This window comes from Phyllostomus hastatus, unplaced genomic scaffold (genome assembly GCF_019186645.2).
Source record: "Phyllostomus hastatus isolate PE091 unplaced genomic scaffold, TTU_PhHast_1.1 phas_contig_1, whole genome shotgun sequence".
Lineage (NCBI taxonomy): Eukaryota > Metazoa > Chordata > Mammalia > Chiroptera > Phyllostomidae > Phyllostomus > Phyllostomus hastatus.
In genome coordinates this window covers 28024750-28042729 of record NW_025333498.1, presented here as the reverse complement: position 1 = coordinate 28042729, position 17980 = coordinate 28024750, and the positions used below count along the sequence as shown (strand labels likewise).

General features: G+C 36.3%; 1 non-coding gene across 1 annotated transcript; it reads left to right on the top strand.

The window, feature by feature from the left end:
* The first annotated feature begins 212 nt into the window (after positions 1-212).
* On the top strand, positions 213-319 carry LOC123814393. The gene has a single exon (XR_006784896.1). It is a non-coding gene; the product is annotated as a U6 spliceosomal RNA (small nuclear RNA).
* The last annotated feature ends 17661 nt before the right edge of the window (positions 320-17980 follow it).

Genomic DNA, 17980 nt, shown 5'->3' with positions numbered 1-17980 from the left:
TGGATCAAAATGCATTAGAAGTAGCAATATTTCATTTTTTAAAAGATTTATTTATGTATTTTTAGAGAGAGGGGAAGGGAGGGAGAAAGAAAGGACATGCCCTAATTGGGAATCAAACTGGTAACCCTTTGTTTCACAGTCTGGTGCTCAATCCACTAAGTCACACCAGCCAGGACATAGAAGTAGCAATATTTCAAAACAAAGGGTGGGCAGTGCTCACTTCAGCAGCACATATACTAAAATTGGAACGATACACAGAAGATTAGCATGGCCCCTGCACAAGGATGACACACAAGTTTGTAAAGTGCTCCATATTCTTATACTTCTCCAAGGAGGACATACAGAGGGCCCAGAGACATAGGAAAGGATGCTCAGTCAGCATCACTAGCCATCAGAGAGATGGAAATTAAAATCACAAAAATACCACTTCACACTGGTCAAAATGGCCATCATTAATAAATCAACAAATAACGACTGCTGGCAAGGTTGTAGAGAAAAGGGAACTCTAGAGCACTGTTGGTCGGAATGCAGACTGGTGCAGCCACTGTGGAAAACAGTATGAAATTTCCTCAAAAAACTAAAAATGGAACTGCCTTTTAACCTGGCAATTCCATTACTGAGACTATACCCTAAGAATTCTGAAACACCAGTTCAAAAGAACCTATGCACCCCAATATTCACAGCAGCACAATTTACAAGAGCCAAGTGCTAGAAGCAACCTAAGTGCCCACCAGTAAATGAGTGGATCAAAAAACTGTGATACATTTACCCAATGGAATACCACCCAGCAGAAAGAAATAAGGAGCCCTTACCCTTTGCGACAGCATGGATGGAACTGGGGAGTATTATGCTAAGTGAAAAAGCCAGGCAGTGAAAGACAGATACCATATGATCTCACCTATAAGTGGAACCTAATCAACAAAACAAGTGAGCAAAATAGAACTAGAGATATGGAAAGAAAGAACAAACTGACAGTGACCAGAGCAGGTGGGAGGGGATAACAGGGGAAAAAAGGGGAAGGGTCAAATCAGGGAACTTGTATAAAGGGCCCACGGACAACTCAGGTGGTGGGGGAAGGATTGAATGTGGCTGGTGGGGGGTGGATAGGACAGGGAAGAGTAATGGGGGAAAAATGGGGACTATTGTAATTGAACAACAATAAAAAATATACAAAGGTTGGTCAAAGATGACATTTGTTCCTAGAAGTTAATTTTTAAAAGTAATATTCAGAAAGAAAAAAAAAGAGGAAAGATGTTTAAAAGTAATATTCGGAAAGAAAAATACTGTAAAAAGTGAATTTAAAAGGCATAGTTATGTGGGGCTGTTTAATGTAGGATCAAGCACTAGAATGATCTTGTGTAGTGCTGTAACTGATGTTATAATGATCACTAAATCATCAGGCAACAGGTTTATTATGCTCTAGATTAAGAGAGAGAAATGTATCACTCAATTTAGAAAGATTGTATCCTGGCTGGTGTTGCTCAGTGGATTGAACTCAGGCCTGGAAACCAAAAGGTCGCCAGTTTGATTCCCAGTCAGGACACATGCCTCAGTTATGGGCCAGGTCCCCAGGTCGGGGCACGTGAGAGGCAACTGATCGATGTTTCTCTCTCTTTCTTTCTCCCTCTCTCTAAAAAATAAATAAAATCTTTTTTAAAAATAAAGATTTTAATCCAAATTGTCTAAAATGAACATTTTTTAAAAGGTTTTATGTATTTATTTTTAGAGAGAGGGGAAGGGAAGGAGAAAGAGAGGGATAGAAACATCAACGTGTGGTTGCCTCTAACGAGCCCCATACCAGGGACCTGGGCCACAACCCAGGCAAGTGCCTTGACTGGGAATCCAACCAGTGACCTTTTGGTTCATCGGTGGCACTCAATCCACTAAGCTTCACCAGCCAGAGCTAAAATTAACAATTTTTTAAATCATAAAGAGATACATTTTACCTATTATTAAAACTCGGCAGGATTTACCTCGAAGGAAAACAAGGTTATTTCCAAATGAACTTAAAAAAAAAAAATTTGTGTTACTTAGACATAGGCGCCATCTAGTGGTAAAAGGCAATAGTTTCAGGGTAATTGTTTAGATTTTGGATTAAGACAAAATGGAAGTGGCTACATCCAGAGATTTTGTTTAAGATTTAAAATAATTGTCAATTTTAAATTATACGGATTAAATTGAAAATTATTTAACTTCAAAAGTCTAACGAATATCACAAAGTGAGGAAAAAATTGAAGGTGATAAAGGCAGGTCAACATAAACAAAAATAAAGGGGATATAAAATGAAAAATAAACACAAATAGAGTTAAAGGAAAAAACTTTATTGAATATTGATTATGGATATGTACATAGGTAAGTGTAACAATGAATTGAAAAATAAATATAATGATTAACTATAAGAATCTTGAAAGCAAGATGGAACTGGAAGATAGTAATATGGAAGATGAAAGAGGAGTTTATTGGAATTCAAGCATCTTAAGATCCTTGATTTGAAGAAATGAGAGAGATATTGGCTCAATATACATTGATAAGTTAAATAGTCATGTTAGTATATAAGGATAGCAACTAAAGTGGCTAAATGTATAATATACAGGTAAAATCAATGGATTTCTAATTATATATAATAATTATAACAATAAGTGCATTACAAATATTAAGATATTTAATTCTCACAACAATTCCATTGAATAAGAAGCATAATTGTCTGCATCCTCACTGCAAAATGTATACTCTTAACCACTATGCTAGTGTTTTTTATGTATGTCTTATTTGGTTACCATTGCATATATGTCAATATTTTTACACAGTTGACAATAAAGAAGAGTAAATGTGGCATGAAAAAATAGCAAAATGCTAACAATCAGTGTACAGAACTGAAGTCTTCATAGTTTAAGAAATAAGAACTGTAATATAATACTTGTTCTTGGCAATATGTAAAGGATGGGAAGAGATAAAAGCATCTGTATAACTAAAGTACCAGAAATTAGAAATAGATTTGATGATACATGATAATTTATTATAGGAGAAAGATGACATTTCAAATCAATATGATGAGTAGAAAGTAATAAATGGAAGAACAATTGGGTAGTAATCTTGGAAAATGTGAATTTGGAGATCTATGTTACTCCTAAAGTGAAAGTGAAATCCAGATAGAGCAAGTCTTAAATGTGAAAGTCTTTGAAGAAGGAAGATGTGATTGTTTAACAGTTTTTATGCTGCAAAGTCCTTTCCTGAGTATGTACAACCTAGAAACAAAAGCAACATGATCAGATTTTTTTAAACGTTTATGCAGTGAAAAATAGCATAAACAAATCTGCAGAGGGCTCTAGGTTTTTCCCATCCACCACCTCAGCAGAGCAGTTCTCCATTTATCTGCTTTGTATATTGATGCTGCATGTAAGATACCATTTGACAAAATGTTTAACACTGGAATAGGAAAAAGAAGGGGAGGAGGTTGAAAACCACCCTCCAGTTGTGCACCCAGAACAGTTAAGTGATGCAAAGTTAGCAGCATACGGTGTTCGAGACCTACGCTGTTTCTTTCCTTTTTACCATCTCTTTGTTAACATTAAATGAAGCACCATACTAGCCATTGAAATAAATCTTCTTTTGAAGGAATTAAATAAACAGCCTATTGATTTTTTCAAATTGCATAGTATTTAGTAGTTTTGACTGGTTTTAAATCTTTTGCATGTGTCCCATTATTGATTATTTAATTACTTATCATAGCACTATAGTCTAGAAATACGCAGGTTAGAAAAATTGAGTAGCCTATTCCAAGAATATACAATGTATCTGTTGCTTTTACAGTTATTTTTCCATTCCTCCAAACAATGAAAAATTCATTAGAAACAATTTATAACCTAATGAAATTTGGCATTATGCCAAATTTTGAGGAGCTATCCCCTTTGAGGCAATTCTGTACCACAGATACCATGATTAGTATTTCAACTCTAGCAAGCCTTTTTGTATCCTAGCCTAATAATATATTACACATATATTGTACATCTATAAAAGATTTGATGTATTACATGTGAATACTATTTTTAAATGTTTTTGGTCAAAACAATTAAATTGCTCTGTTGAGCATTAATGGCCCAATTATGTTTTTAAATATAAAGTAAAAATTATCTCTCAGTAAAGAAAATAATCTGCCCTTTCTTTATTGAATAATTCTTAATCAAGTTATTTGTTGTCCCAGAATTACCACTTTTGAATCTTCCACTCAATGGCTGAGAGTTCTTTAAAATGTCATCATCTATCCATAAAGAATTCTTGTCATTTTGTCTATGAATATTAAATCCTCTCCATGAATGAAGTCATTTTCACCCAAATTATTAGGAAATTCATCTCTTACACTAACATTATAAAGCATTAAGGTTACTGCTCAATTTAGTAAATGCACGATAATTATAGAAAATCAAAAATGCTAAGAAAACTAATATAAAGATTAAAAGAGTTTATAGTGTACTAATCTATGAATCAAGTAAGTTCATTATAAAATAGTTATACTCTAATAATGGGATTCTTTATAGACCCAATTAATATCACCCAACAAAGATAATCTTGTGTAAGCTACCACATAAGAGGCCAAGAAAGCTTTTGAAGTTTAAATGAAGAACATTTTCTGATCCTTAACACATTTTGATTTAATTTTCATATTTGTAAGTGGATCAAGTTTATTTTATAAAAGGTTTGGGGCTTTATGTACGTCCAAACCAATGAATCACTAATATTTTTATACTTAAAGTAGGAGATAATTGTCAGTTTAATGATATTGAAAGTTCCTTAACTACAATAAATAGCTGGCTTATTGTTAACTCTTTGCTTGAGATAATAGAATGGCAATTTTCTTCTAGGACCCCAAGGATACAGTGATGAGGCAGATACAGTCCCTGTCCAAGGTTGAGTGGGTAATTAATAAAAGCTGACATTCTTTTTACAGGTCCAGCAGTGTGTTAAATGCATTATATACAATTTTATTTAGTCACATAATCCTACAAGATTGTTAATATTATTGTTTTGATTTTCCAGATATGAAAACTGAGGCTTAGAGATTAGGTGATGTGCCCAAAGTAAGTAAGAAATGGAACTGGGGCCCTGGCTGCTGTAGCTCACTTGGTTGGGTGTTGTCCTGCATACCGAAAGGTCACAGGTGTGATTCCCGTCAGAGCACATGCCTGGGTTGTGGGTTTGGTCTCCAGTTGGGGCACATGCAGGAGTCAAGCTATTGATGTTTCTCTCTCACTTTGATATTTCTTTCCCTCTCTTTCCACTCTTTCTCCCTCTCTCTGGAATCAATAAAATAAAGAAGTGGAAGTGGGATTTGATTCTAAAATTGTCAAATACCACAGTATTTGTAGCTGTATAATAAGTCTTGAAGTCAGCTAGTGTAAGTCCTTCAACTTTGTTCTTTTTCAGAGTTGTTTTGCTTATTCTAAATCTTTTGCATTTTCATTTGAATTGTAGAACCAGCTTGGGAGGATTCTTAATATTGAATCCCATTCAATTACTCAGAAACATTTTTATCTTTTGGAACCTTGCTTTAATTTTTTAAAGCAGGCCCAGACCAGCATTTAGTCTAAGGACAATTGTTTCCCACTACTGAAGCATACCTTACTTGGTGCTCTAATGATACTGCTTCAGTTATGAGGGGTTTTCCCCTGAGTCTATTGCTGTTGGAAACAAGTATTACTTCTGGCCCTAACAGCCAGTCACCATCCTGCCTAATCCTTTCACATGGTCCTTTCTCCAGCCTCACGCAATGCACTGTTCACCACTGAACTCAAGGGGTGTCTGTGAAGATCTCTGGCATGCTTTCCCTGCATCTCTCTCCCCTCTAGTTCTCTGCCCTGTGAATTGTAGCAGCCTGGCTTCCCGAGACTCCCACCTCTCTCTCCTCAGCTCAGACACCTCAAGGTTCTCTCTTCCTGTGCTGAGGCTTGGAAACTTTCTCTAGCAGGGGTGTCCAACTGTTTGGTATCTCTAGGCCACACTGGAAGAAGAGTTGTCTTGGGCCACACATTAAATACATTGTACACAAAATCACAAAAAAAATCTCATAATGTTTTAAGTAAATTTACAGTTTTGTGTTGGGCTGCATTCATAGCCATCCTGAGTTGCGTGTGGCCCGGGGCCACAGGTTGGACCCTCCTACATAATGTAGGACAATTGGGGGCACGGCTAGAGGACTCTCCTTATTTGTTTTTCATCTCTCAGAATTCATTTTCCTTTGTTGTTCAATGTCTAATGTCTTAAGTTTCATTGTTTTCTTCCTTCCTACTAGAAATGACAGTATCTTCTTTTGCAGTTAACCATCAGATTGTAAATAAAAGGCATATGTGTAAGTACTAGTTCATGCTCTTAATAGAAAGCTGTTTGCCCATACTTTTTTCTTTCCCCTTCCAACATGCTGCTGTGTGAGAGGATAGTGGAGCAGCTAGGTAGGAGGACCACAGATTCCTGGACAGCTTCACAGCACAGTGCCACCCTGAGCCCCTCAGTACCTTGAACTTTCATGTGAGGTAGAAAAAATGTTATCACTTGTTTAAGCCATTACTATTTTGGTCTTTGCTAAAAAACAACTAATACGCCAACCAATTCAGCCATGGGAAGTAAATAACTTCCATAGAGTCAATTTATAAACCTAGATTTAACCATGATCAAAACTGCAGATCACCAGCCAAGATGGAGGCATAGGTGGACACACTGTGCCTCCTCGCACAACCAAAATTAAGGACAACAAAAATTTAGAAACAAAAAAACAACCAGAACAGACAGAAAATTGAACTGTACAGAAGTCCTGACAACCATTCATCCAGACCAGTAAGAAAGGGCAGAGTCAGTGGCCGATGGACAGGGGTCACAGCAGGAAAAAGCGGTGGCTGTTAGACCCGGGGGCACAGGGCACAGGCAGCAGCTGGCAGACCCTGGTGGCACACTGTGGGTGTGGGTGCGGGTGCAGGGAGGCAACGAGCAGATCCAGTGAGACACGCAAGGCAGCTGGCTGTCCCCAGTCACATTCATGAGCAGATAAACCAGGTGAAAACTGGCAGCCAGGAAGTAAAACCTAAAAGCACTGATTGAAAACACTTGTGGAAGGTGAGGTGCTAGGAGAGACTCCCAGCCTCACAGGAGAGTTTGTCGGAGAGACCCACAGGGTCCTAGAATGGAACCAGCTTACCCACCCAGGAACCAGCACCAGAAGGACCCAATTTGCTTGTGGGAAGCGGCAGAGGGGACTGAAATCCTACAGAGAGAAGAGCAAGCACCATTGTTCCCTCTCTGACCCCGCTCCCACCTACAGTGTCACAACCCAGCAACTGGGTTGTCCCTCCCAGGAGAACACCTAAGTCTCCTCCCCTCATATGTAACAGGAACGACCAGACCAAAACAAAAAAAAAAAAGAAAAAAGAAAAAGAAAAGAAAAGAAAAAAGAAAAGAAAAAAGAAAAGAAAAGAAAAGGCTCAAACGAAAGCACAAATCAAAGCCATAGAGTCAATACTTTTAAGGGACCAAGAAATAGCCAACCTATCGGATGCACAGTTCAAAGCACTGGTGATCAGGATGCTCACAGAATTGGTTGATTTTGGTCGCATATTAAATGAAAAAATGAAGGCTACACTAAGTAAAACAAAGAAAAATGCACAGGGATCCAATAGTGATGGAAAGAAAACAGTGTCTCAAATCAATGGAGTGGACCAGAAGGAAGAAAAAAACATACAATCAGAAAAGAATGAAAAAATAAGAATTTAAAAAAAATGAGGAGAGGCTTAGGAACTTCCAGGACATCTTTAAAAATTCCAACATCTGAACTATAGGGGTACCAGAAGGGGAAGAGGTAGAGCAACAAGTGGAAAAGTTATTTGAACAAATAATAAAGGAGAACGTCCTCAATCTGGCCAAGGAAATAGACTTCCAGGAAGTCCAGGAAGCTCAGAGTCCCAAAGAAGTTAGACCCAAGGAGGAACACACCAAGGTACATCATAATTACATTACCCAAGACTAAAATGAAGGAGAGAATTCTAGAAGCAGCAAGAGAAAAGGAGACAGTTACCTAGAAAGGAGTTCCCATCAGACTGTCAGCTGATTTCTCAAAAGAGACCTTGTAGGCAAGAAGGGGCTGGAAAGAAGTATTCCAAGTCATGAAAGGCAAGGACCTACATCCAAGATTGCTCTATCCAGCAAAGCTTTCATTTAGAATGGAAGGGCAGATAAAGTGCTTCTCAGATAAGGTCAAGTTAAAGGAGTTCATCATCACCAAGCCCTTATTTTATGAAATGTTAAAGGGACTTGTCTAAGAAAAAGAAGATAAAAAATATGAAGAGTAGCCCTGGCTGGCGTAGCTCAGTGGATTGAGTGCGGGCTGGGAACCAAAGTGTCCCAGGTTCGATTCCCAGCCAGGGTACATTCCTGGGTTGCAGGCCATAACCCCCAGCAACCGCACATTGATGTTTCTCTCTCTCTCTCTCTCTCCCTCCCTCCCTTCCCTCCCTAAAAATAAATAAATAAAATCTTTAAAAAATATATGAAGAGTGAAAAGACAGCAAACTCACAGTTATTAACAACCACACCTAAAACAAAAGCAAACTAAGCAAACAACTAGAACAGGAACAGAACCACAGAAATGGAGATTACATGGAGGGTTATCAACAGGGGAGTGGGAGGAGGAAAGAGGGGGAAAAGTTACAGAGAGTAAGTAGCATAGATGATAGGGAGAAAAGAGACGGGGGGAAGGTAAGAATAGTATGGGAAATGTAGAAGCTAAAGAACTTATGACACATGGATATGAACTAAATGGGGGGGGATGTGGGTGGGAGGGGGTATGCAGGGGGAAGGGAGTGAAGGGGGAATGGGACAACTGTAATAGCATAATCAATAAAATATATTAAAAAAACACAGTCCAGTGTTTTCCAAATTTGGGTCACTTCTACATTATTTTCACAATTTTTCCCACCCACATACTATTTGTGTTATTGTTTATATATTTTTAACATAGATGCTCTAAAAATTGAATGTTCTTTTAAGACATAATAGACATTAATTCAAGGGTCAGACATGCTCTTTAAATATTTTTCTAGTACACATCAAAATAAGTACATATTTATTAATGCAAAAACTGTCCATGGACATTTTGTGCTACCCGGTACTCATGACAAATAATGAGAAATAAATTGTACATTTATTTTGCCTCTCAATCACTTTACACAATGACTTACATAGATCTCAATGAATAGAAAGATCAGGCTCATCAGAGGGTATTTACTACATTACACACTTTACCCACTTCATCCCCCCAGTTTGAGTTGCCAGGGTAGTTGTTAACAAATTTCCTCTGTTATCTGCAAATATAAAGAACAAACCTGTGACTTCTCAAGGTTCACTATGAGGTGTAGCCTCCTTGGAGCTGCATTCCAGTCTCAGTGAATAGCTAAGCCTATACACCTGCCTGTCTCAGAAAGGACATGATCATATGCAATCCAAAGTGTCATAGAAATGACACTTGTCTAATATTATACTTGTTTCCACTTTAGAAAAATAAAATTGTAGCAAGAAATAAATGACACTAGTTGCACATAAGTTGCTTTTTCACCAAAAAAAAAAAATTACTGGGTACTAGGAGGTTTGACTTTGCTATTAACTCACTACATGACCTTTCCTATGCTATGTGTTTGCTTTGGGTCTCATTTTACTAGAAGTACAAAGTTAAGAAAGCATGCAGAAAAGGACAAATAACTTCATAACAAAGAATGTACCAAAGTCATTAATTGGCATTTCAGAAAAGAAAAAGTATAAATGACCAAGAAACACATGAAAATTGTTCAACTTTATTAGTAATAAGAATCATGCAAATTAAAGCAAAATGATGTTGTCTTACTCCCATTAGATTGGCAAAAATTATTAAATCTGACAAAATGTAATGTTAGTTATGATGCAGAGCAATGAGAAAGTTTGAATATTATATTGGAGTACAGTTTGGTATTATCTAGTAAAACTGACACGCATGCCTTGACTTCTAGGTATACACTCTGAACAATCTCTTAGTAAGATAGACCAAGGAACACAGAGAATATCTATAGAAGCATTCATAACACCAACACCTGGAAATAAGCCAGATGTCTATCAACTGGAGAATGGATAGTGATATAGTCATATAACAATGAAAAACCTGGATAACAGATAGGCATGGACAATAGAAGTTTGCAAGTCTTCAGAATGTACATGATACAAACTTTAAGCCTGAATGAAATGATACATAGAGCCCTGTAAAGTGAAAAGAGAAACTGGTAGAGAATGGCAGACGATAAGGGACCATCAAATTGCCTTTTCAAAAAGGCAGCGGAAACAAAGACTTATACAGTAGTTCCCCCTGATCCATGGGGAATACATTCCAACACCCCCAAGGGGATGCATGAAACCACAGATAGGGCCTAAACCCTACAAACAATGTTTATTCCAAAACATACATAGCTATGATAAAGTTTAATTTATAAATCAGGCACATTAAGAGATTAACAACAATAACAAAATGGAATAATTATATAAGATTATACTGTGATCTTGCAAATGTGATCTCTCTCTCTCAAAATATCTGTTTCATTCTTACCTTTCTTCTTGTGATGACGTGAGATGATGCAATGTCTATGTGATGAGATGGAGTGAGGTGAATGACAGCATTGATGAAGACTCAGTCCACTAGGCTGGTAGTACATAGTCTAGATATACTAGACTAAGACAGGGATGATTCACATCCTGAGCAGGACAGAGCACGATGATTCTAGATTTCATTATGCTACTCAGAATGGCATGTAGTTTAAAATGTATGAATTGCTTATTTATTTTTTTATCCAGAGGACATGCTTATTGAATTTAGGGAGAGGGGAAGGGAAGGAGAGAGTGAGAGAAACATTGGTGCAAGAGAGAAACATCAATGGGTTGCCTCTTGTATGTGCCTAGACCGGAATTGAACCCACAACTGAGGTACGTGCCCCGACTGGGATTCAAACCCACGACCTTTTGGGTTACATCTGATACTCCAACCAACTGAGCTACACTGGACAAACCAGGAACTATTTATTTATGGGATTTTCCATTTAATATTCTGCACTGTGACTGACCGTGGGTAACTGAAACAGCAGAGAACAAAACTGCAGGTAAGGGAGGACTACTGTAAAGTCTCTGTTTTAATAACAATCTACCATGAATTTCCTTTGAATGTTATTTTTTATCTTTTTCATAAGGTTTTTTTCAGTTAGAAACCCTTTATAATGTGCAAAATTATCTTGTACTATAAGCACCCTCTTTTTTAATCTTAATAATATGCTGGGTTTCTGGACTTAAAGTACATCAATTTGAAATCATTTGAGTTACTCTGTATATTTTATTTAGTTTGCTAGAATGCAGTAAATTACATTTTAGAGCCTTCTTGAAAACAGAGGTTATGCTGTTTACATACTAGCAAATTCAATATAGACTTGGGATTCTGATTTATCCTCCTTATGATATTCCTTCTTTGCAGATGCTAAGAAATGAGGAAATTATTTGAGAAGATTAAATTTTATTGACAACAGGAATATTCAGGCCACATCACCAAAAATTTTATGGCAATATCAGTAGAGCCTTTTAAATTAAATGACAAATTGGAAGTATTTAACAACATATGGTCGTTTTTCTTGACATATATGATTAAGAATATACTTTTTATCAAAATGTAAAATACCATCTGGCAGAAGTAACAATTATTCTATTGGTCTTATACATTAAATTAATTCACTGTACTTTAAAAAGTAAATATTTTCCTATTTTTTCTGTTTCTTGTGCTAGATCTATATTTATTTATAATACTCAGAAACTGCATTATTCAAAAACTATAATTAGGTATAACAATTAAAACTGACTTTGAATTTTGAACAGAAAAAATGTGTTTCTTAAGTTCTTTCCAAACATTTCTCAAAAATTAAAATGGCAACAGCCCTCTTCTGATATTCATAATTGTAAAGCTGGGCTATTGGAAAATGTGCTGTTATGATGTCCTGTTAGACACACAGTCAGACTTTGTACATGAAAAGAATTATATGTATGTGCACATAATGTCCTTTACAAATAGGAGGACATTTTTATAAGGTTGATGCAATTTGAACAGGTTCCTAGTCATGCCACTCTAAATAGAGATAGTAATTCATTTAACAAAGCTGTCAGGTTCAGAAGATACCAAATGAGTAGGAGAGCTTCTCTGACACAATGTGTATGTTGCATATTTAACAATGTGGACTTTTAGCAATTTATGATTCTACAACATATCAAACATTTCATAATTCCATACAAAGCCACAATGGGACTTACCTAAACAATGAATGCTTTAAGCTTAGCATGTAATATTCATATCAGATATGTGGACATTTAGATTCCATAAACATGTTTTTATGGCAGATTAGTTTTATTTATTTATTTACCTATTTGTTTATTAAATTTGTTGGGGTGACATCGGTTCATAGGGTCATGGAGGTTTCAGGTGTACACTTCAATGATATATGATCTGTGTATTGCATTGCGTGCCCACTGCCCAAAGTCAAATCCTCTTCCGTTACCATATATTTGGCCCCCTTATACCCTTTGCTCTCCTCCCACCCCCCTTCCCTCTGGTAACAACCATGCTGTTGTCTGCCTGTGCCTATGAATTTTAGTTTTATATCCCACATATGAGTGAAACCATATGGTTCTTAGCTTTTTCTGACTGCCTGACTGACTTTGCTTAGCATAATAGTCTCAAGATCCATGCATGTTCTCACAAACGGCAGTATTTAATCTCTTCTTATGTACCACATCTTTTTTATCCAATCCTCTATCAAAGGACACTTTTGCTGTCTCCATGTCTTGGCCACCATGAAAAACGCTGCAGTGAACATAAGGGTGCATATATCTTTATGAATAAATGCTTTCAAGTTTTTCGGGTAGATACCCAGAAGGGGGATTGCTGGGTCATGTGGTAAGGTCTATTCCTAATTTTTTTAGTAACTCAATACTGTCTTCCACAGTGGCTGTCCAATTACATTCCCACCAGCCATGAATGAGGATTTCTTTTACTCCACAACCTCTCCAACACTTGTTATTACCTGTCTTGTTGATAACAGCCATTCTAACAGGTATGAGGTGGTATTTCATTTCAGTTTTGATATGCATTTCTCTAATAGCTAGTGAGGTTGAACATCTTTTCTTTCTTTCTTCTTTTTTTTTTTTGGTTTATAACTGCCACTTCATTTATTTATTTTATTTGAAGGAGGAGTTGAAACAAATCTTTAAGGATATTTTCATTTTTTCCCCCTCAACATGAGTTATTCAAGTACCACCAACTATAGAAATGTAGCAAAGTAAGGAAAAAGTAGCACAAAAACCCAAGAGGCAAAGGTTGGGCGCGGGGGGCGGGGGGAAGAGGTGGGTGCAGTCCGCATATACCATACGCATAAGTGCCATATGATTCACCTGCTCAGGACTGCCTCCCTGGAATGAACATCTTTTCATATATCTGTTGGCTACTTGTATGTTTTATTGGGAATGGTGTCTGTTCAAGTCCCCTGTCCATATTTTCATTGTATTGTTCATTTGTTTGGTGTTGAGTTGTATGATAAGTTCTTTATATATTTTGGACATTAACTCCTTGTTGGAGCTGTTGTTTGCAAATATCGTCTCCCATGAAGGTGGTTGCCTTTTTGTTTTGTTGGCAAAAAGCTCTTTTGCTGGGAAGAAGCTTTTTAGTTTTATATAGTCTTGTTCATTTATTTTTGCCTTTAGTTCCCTTGCCCTTGGGGTCAAATTCATAAAATGTTCTCTAACACCCAGGTCCATAAGTTTCATGCCTATGTTTTCTTCTATGTAATTTATTGTTTCAGATCTTATATTTAGGTCTTTGATCCATTTTAAATGATTTTTTGTACATGGGGAAAAACTGTAGTCTAATATTATTCTTTTGCTTGTGGTTTTCCAATTCTCCCAGCACCATTTATTGAAGAGGCTTTTTCCCCCGTTGTGTGTTTTTGGCTCCTTTTCAAAAAACTATTTGCCCATATACATGTGGTTTTATTTCTAGGCTCTCAATTCTGTTCCATTGGTCTGTGTGTCTGTTTTTCTGCCAATAACATGCTGTTTGCATTATCATAGCTCTGTAATATAATTTGAAGTCAGGTAGTGTGATACCTCTGGCTTCATTCTTTTTGCTCAGTTCTTTTGTAGTTCCATACAAATCTGATGATTTTTTGCTTTATTTCTTTAAAAAATGACATGAGGATTCTGATGGGGATTACATTAAATCTGTATATTACTTTGGGTAAGATGGACATTTTAACTATGTTGATTCTTCTAATCCATGAGCATGGAATATCTCTCCATTTCATTGTGTCTTTTTCAATTTCTTTTAATAGTGCTTTGTAGTTTTCAGTATATAGGTCCTTCACATCCTTTGTTAAGATTCTGTAAATTTGGTTATTTGTTTATTTTTTAGAGAATTGATTATTTTAAGAGGGGCTGTATCTGGATTTAAAATATTTCTGATCCTCTTTGACATTCTTAGCAAGGAAACTACCTGGACAAGTACTACATCAATTTTTAGTACCTACTATGGACAGGCCATGCTCTCTATTCTCAAGCTTAAAGTTTAGCCAGGAAGGTAGACAAGTAAAACAAGGCTGGTAGAGTTCAATTGTAGGGTAACATACATGGCTGGTATTAACTAACCACACTCCAAAAGGTGGGCTTAAATGTGTGGATTGGAGATGGAAGGACATTTCAGATAAGAGAAACAATAGATTTGAAGATTCTGAGGCATAAAACAACATGATTTATTCACAAATACTTTGGTGTGACTAAGAAAAGGGATAAACTAACAAATTTGAGAATTTTTTCTTCTTTTAAGCCAACTTGATTATAATATAAATTATATGCAATAAAATGTACCTATTTCATGTGCACAGTTTGATGAGTGTTGACAAACTACTATCACAATAAACACAGAACATTTCCAACAACCCCAGAGGAAATTTCATACCCTAAGCAGTCAATCCTTCCACCTAACATCACTTGGAATCCCCAAGATAACCACTGATCTGCTTTCTGTCACTACATCCTTGATTTCATTTGTTTAGAATTTCATTAAAACAGTATTATTCGCTCCGGGCTGGTGGGGCCCTGTGGATTGAGTGTGGGCCTGCGAACCAAAGGGTTGCTGGTTAGATTCCCAGTCAGGGCACATGCCTGGGTTGCAGACCAGGTGAGGTCCCCAGTAGGTGGTGCACAGGAGGCAACCACACATTGATATTTCTCTCCCTCTTTCTTCCTTCTCTAAAATAAATAAAATCTTTAAAAAACACTATTATTCAATATGTACTCATTTGTGTCTCACTTCTTCAGTATGTTATTTTTGAAAGGCATCCTTGTTGTTGCACATGTTAGGAATTTCCTTTTTATTGCTGAGTATTATTGCATTGTAAGGATGTACTACACTTGATCCATTTATCACCTGGAAAACATATCATTTCCCGTTTAGGGCTATTATTAATAAAACTGTTATGAACTATTATGGTCAAGTCTTGGTGTGAACATAAGATTTTTGCTTATTTTTGGTAAATATATAAAGTGGAGTTGTTGGATGAAATTGTATCTTTTACTCTATAAAAAAATACCAGTACAATTTTCAAAGTTGTTGGACTTATTGTTTGTATACTATACATTTTTTATCCTCTTAGTTTCAACATAGTTCTGTCTCTAGCGAACTGCATATAGTTCTTTTTTAACTTTTTTACCTATTCTGCCAATTGCTGCCTAGTAATTGAATGTTTAGTCTTTACATTTAATGTAATTACTGATAAGGTAGTATTTACACCTGCCATTTTGCTATTTGTTTTCTAAACATTGTACATCTTTTTATTTCCTTATGTTTCTTCATTACTGCTGCTCTTTGGGTAAAACACATATTTCATTGTGTACCATTTTAATTCTCTGCCATTTATTTCATTATATATTTTTGAGTATTTTCTTACAGGTTGCTCTGGGGATTATAATTACCAAGTTACAACAATATAGTTTGGACTAATACCAACTTAACTTCAATAGTATGCAAAAACCTTGCTACTGTAAAGCTTCATTCTTTCTCCCCTTGTTTATGCTGTTACTATAATACAAATTACATCTTTATACATTAAATCAATACAGGTTTACAAATATTGCTTTATGCAGTTGTCTTTTAAATCATTTAGCAGACAAAATAAATTGCAAACAAAAATATATCTGTACTGTCTTTTATATTTACTTATGTAGTTACCTATACAAGTATCCTTTATTCCTTCTTTATATGGATTTGAGTTATTGTCTAGTGTCCTTTCATTTCAGGCTGAAGGACTCCCTTTAGTATTTCTTGTAGGGAAAATTTCCTAGTGATAAATTCTCTCTACTTTTTTAGACATAATTTTAGGAATATGTTAATTTCTCCTTTTTTGAAGGATAGTATGTTTAGATATAGAAATCTTGGTTGAAAATCTTTTTTCACCCTTAGCTGGTGTAGCTCGGTGGTTTGAGGGTGGGCTGCGAACCAAAGTGTCGCAGGTTCGATTCCCAGTCAGGGCACATGCCTGGGTTGCAGGCCATGATCCCCCAGCAACCACACACTGATGTTTCTCTCTCTCTCTTTCTCCCTCCCTTCCTTTTCTAAAAATAAATAAATAAAAATTTTTTAAAAAAAAGAAAGTCTTTTTTTCTTCAGCATTTGAGTGTCATCCCACTGCTTTCTGCTTCCATATCTTTGGCTATAAATCTTACTGAGAATTATGTGATAAGAATTATGTAATAAGTTACTTTCAAGATTCTCTCCTTGCCTTTGACTTTCAACAGGCTGATTATAATGTATCTGGGTGTAAATTTCTTTAAATTTATTTCAGTTGGAGTCTTATGCTTCTTTGACATATAGATTGTTTTTCATGAAATTTGGGAAGAATTAAACATTATTTTTCAAATATTATTTCTGCCATTTTCTCTTTCTCCTTGTCTTCTAGGACTCCCATTATACCTATGTTGTTATGTTTGATTGTGTCCCACAGGCTTCTGAGGCCCTGTTTATATTTCTTTATTTTCCTTTTTACAGGCCTACTTTGGAGTTTTACGAGTTTAGTTTCAGACCAGAGCAAGAAATTGAAAATCATGATAAGTAAGTCACACTAATTATTTGGTTTACCAGCACATATAAAAGCTATTTTTATATTGTTCTGCAGTCAATTAAATGTGCTATAGCATTATACCTGAAAAAATAATGTACATATCTTAATTTAAAAATACTCTATTGTTGCCCTGGCCAGGTGGCTCACTTGGTTGGAGCATTGTCCCATACACCAAAGGGTTGTGGGTTCATTTCCTGGTCAGGGCACAAACCTAGGTTGCAAGTTCAAACTTGGGTCAAGGTGCATATGGGAGGCAACTGGTCAATGTTTTTTTCTTACATCAATGTTCCTCTCTCTCTCTCTCTCTCCCCACCCCTCTCTCTCTCTTTCTCTCTCTCTCTCTCATATCAATGAAAACATGTCCTCAGGTGAGGATTAAAAAAATACTTTTTTGCTAAAAAACCTAACCATCATCTCAGCCTTCAGTGAGTCATAATGTTTTTGTTGGTAGAGGGTCTTACCTTGATGTCTATGGCTGCTGACTGATCAGGATGGAGGGTGCTGAAGGCTGGGGTTGCTGTAGCAATTTCTTGTAATAAGACAATAGTGAAGTTTGTCACATCAATGGACCCTTCCTTTCATGAACGATTTCTCTATGGCAGCAATTTTCAAACAATGCTGTAAGAATTTTTAAAACATGCAATACCTAACTATTTAGTCAGGGGCACTGACCTCTTTTCTCTTAGATTGTCAAATTAAAAAATGACAACAGCCAACATAACAAATGCTGTCTGGTGTGAATGAATCAAATTATACTTATTCCTTTTTGTCAGATCAGCAAA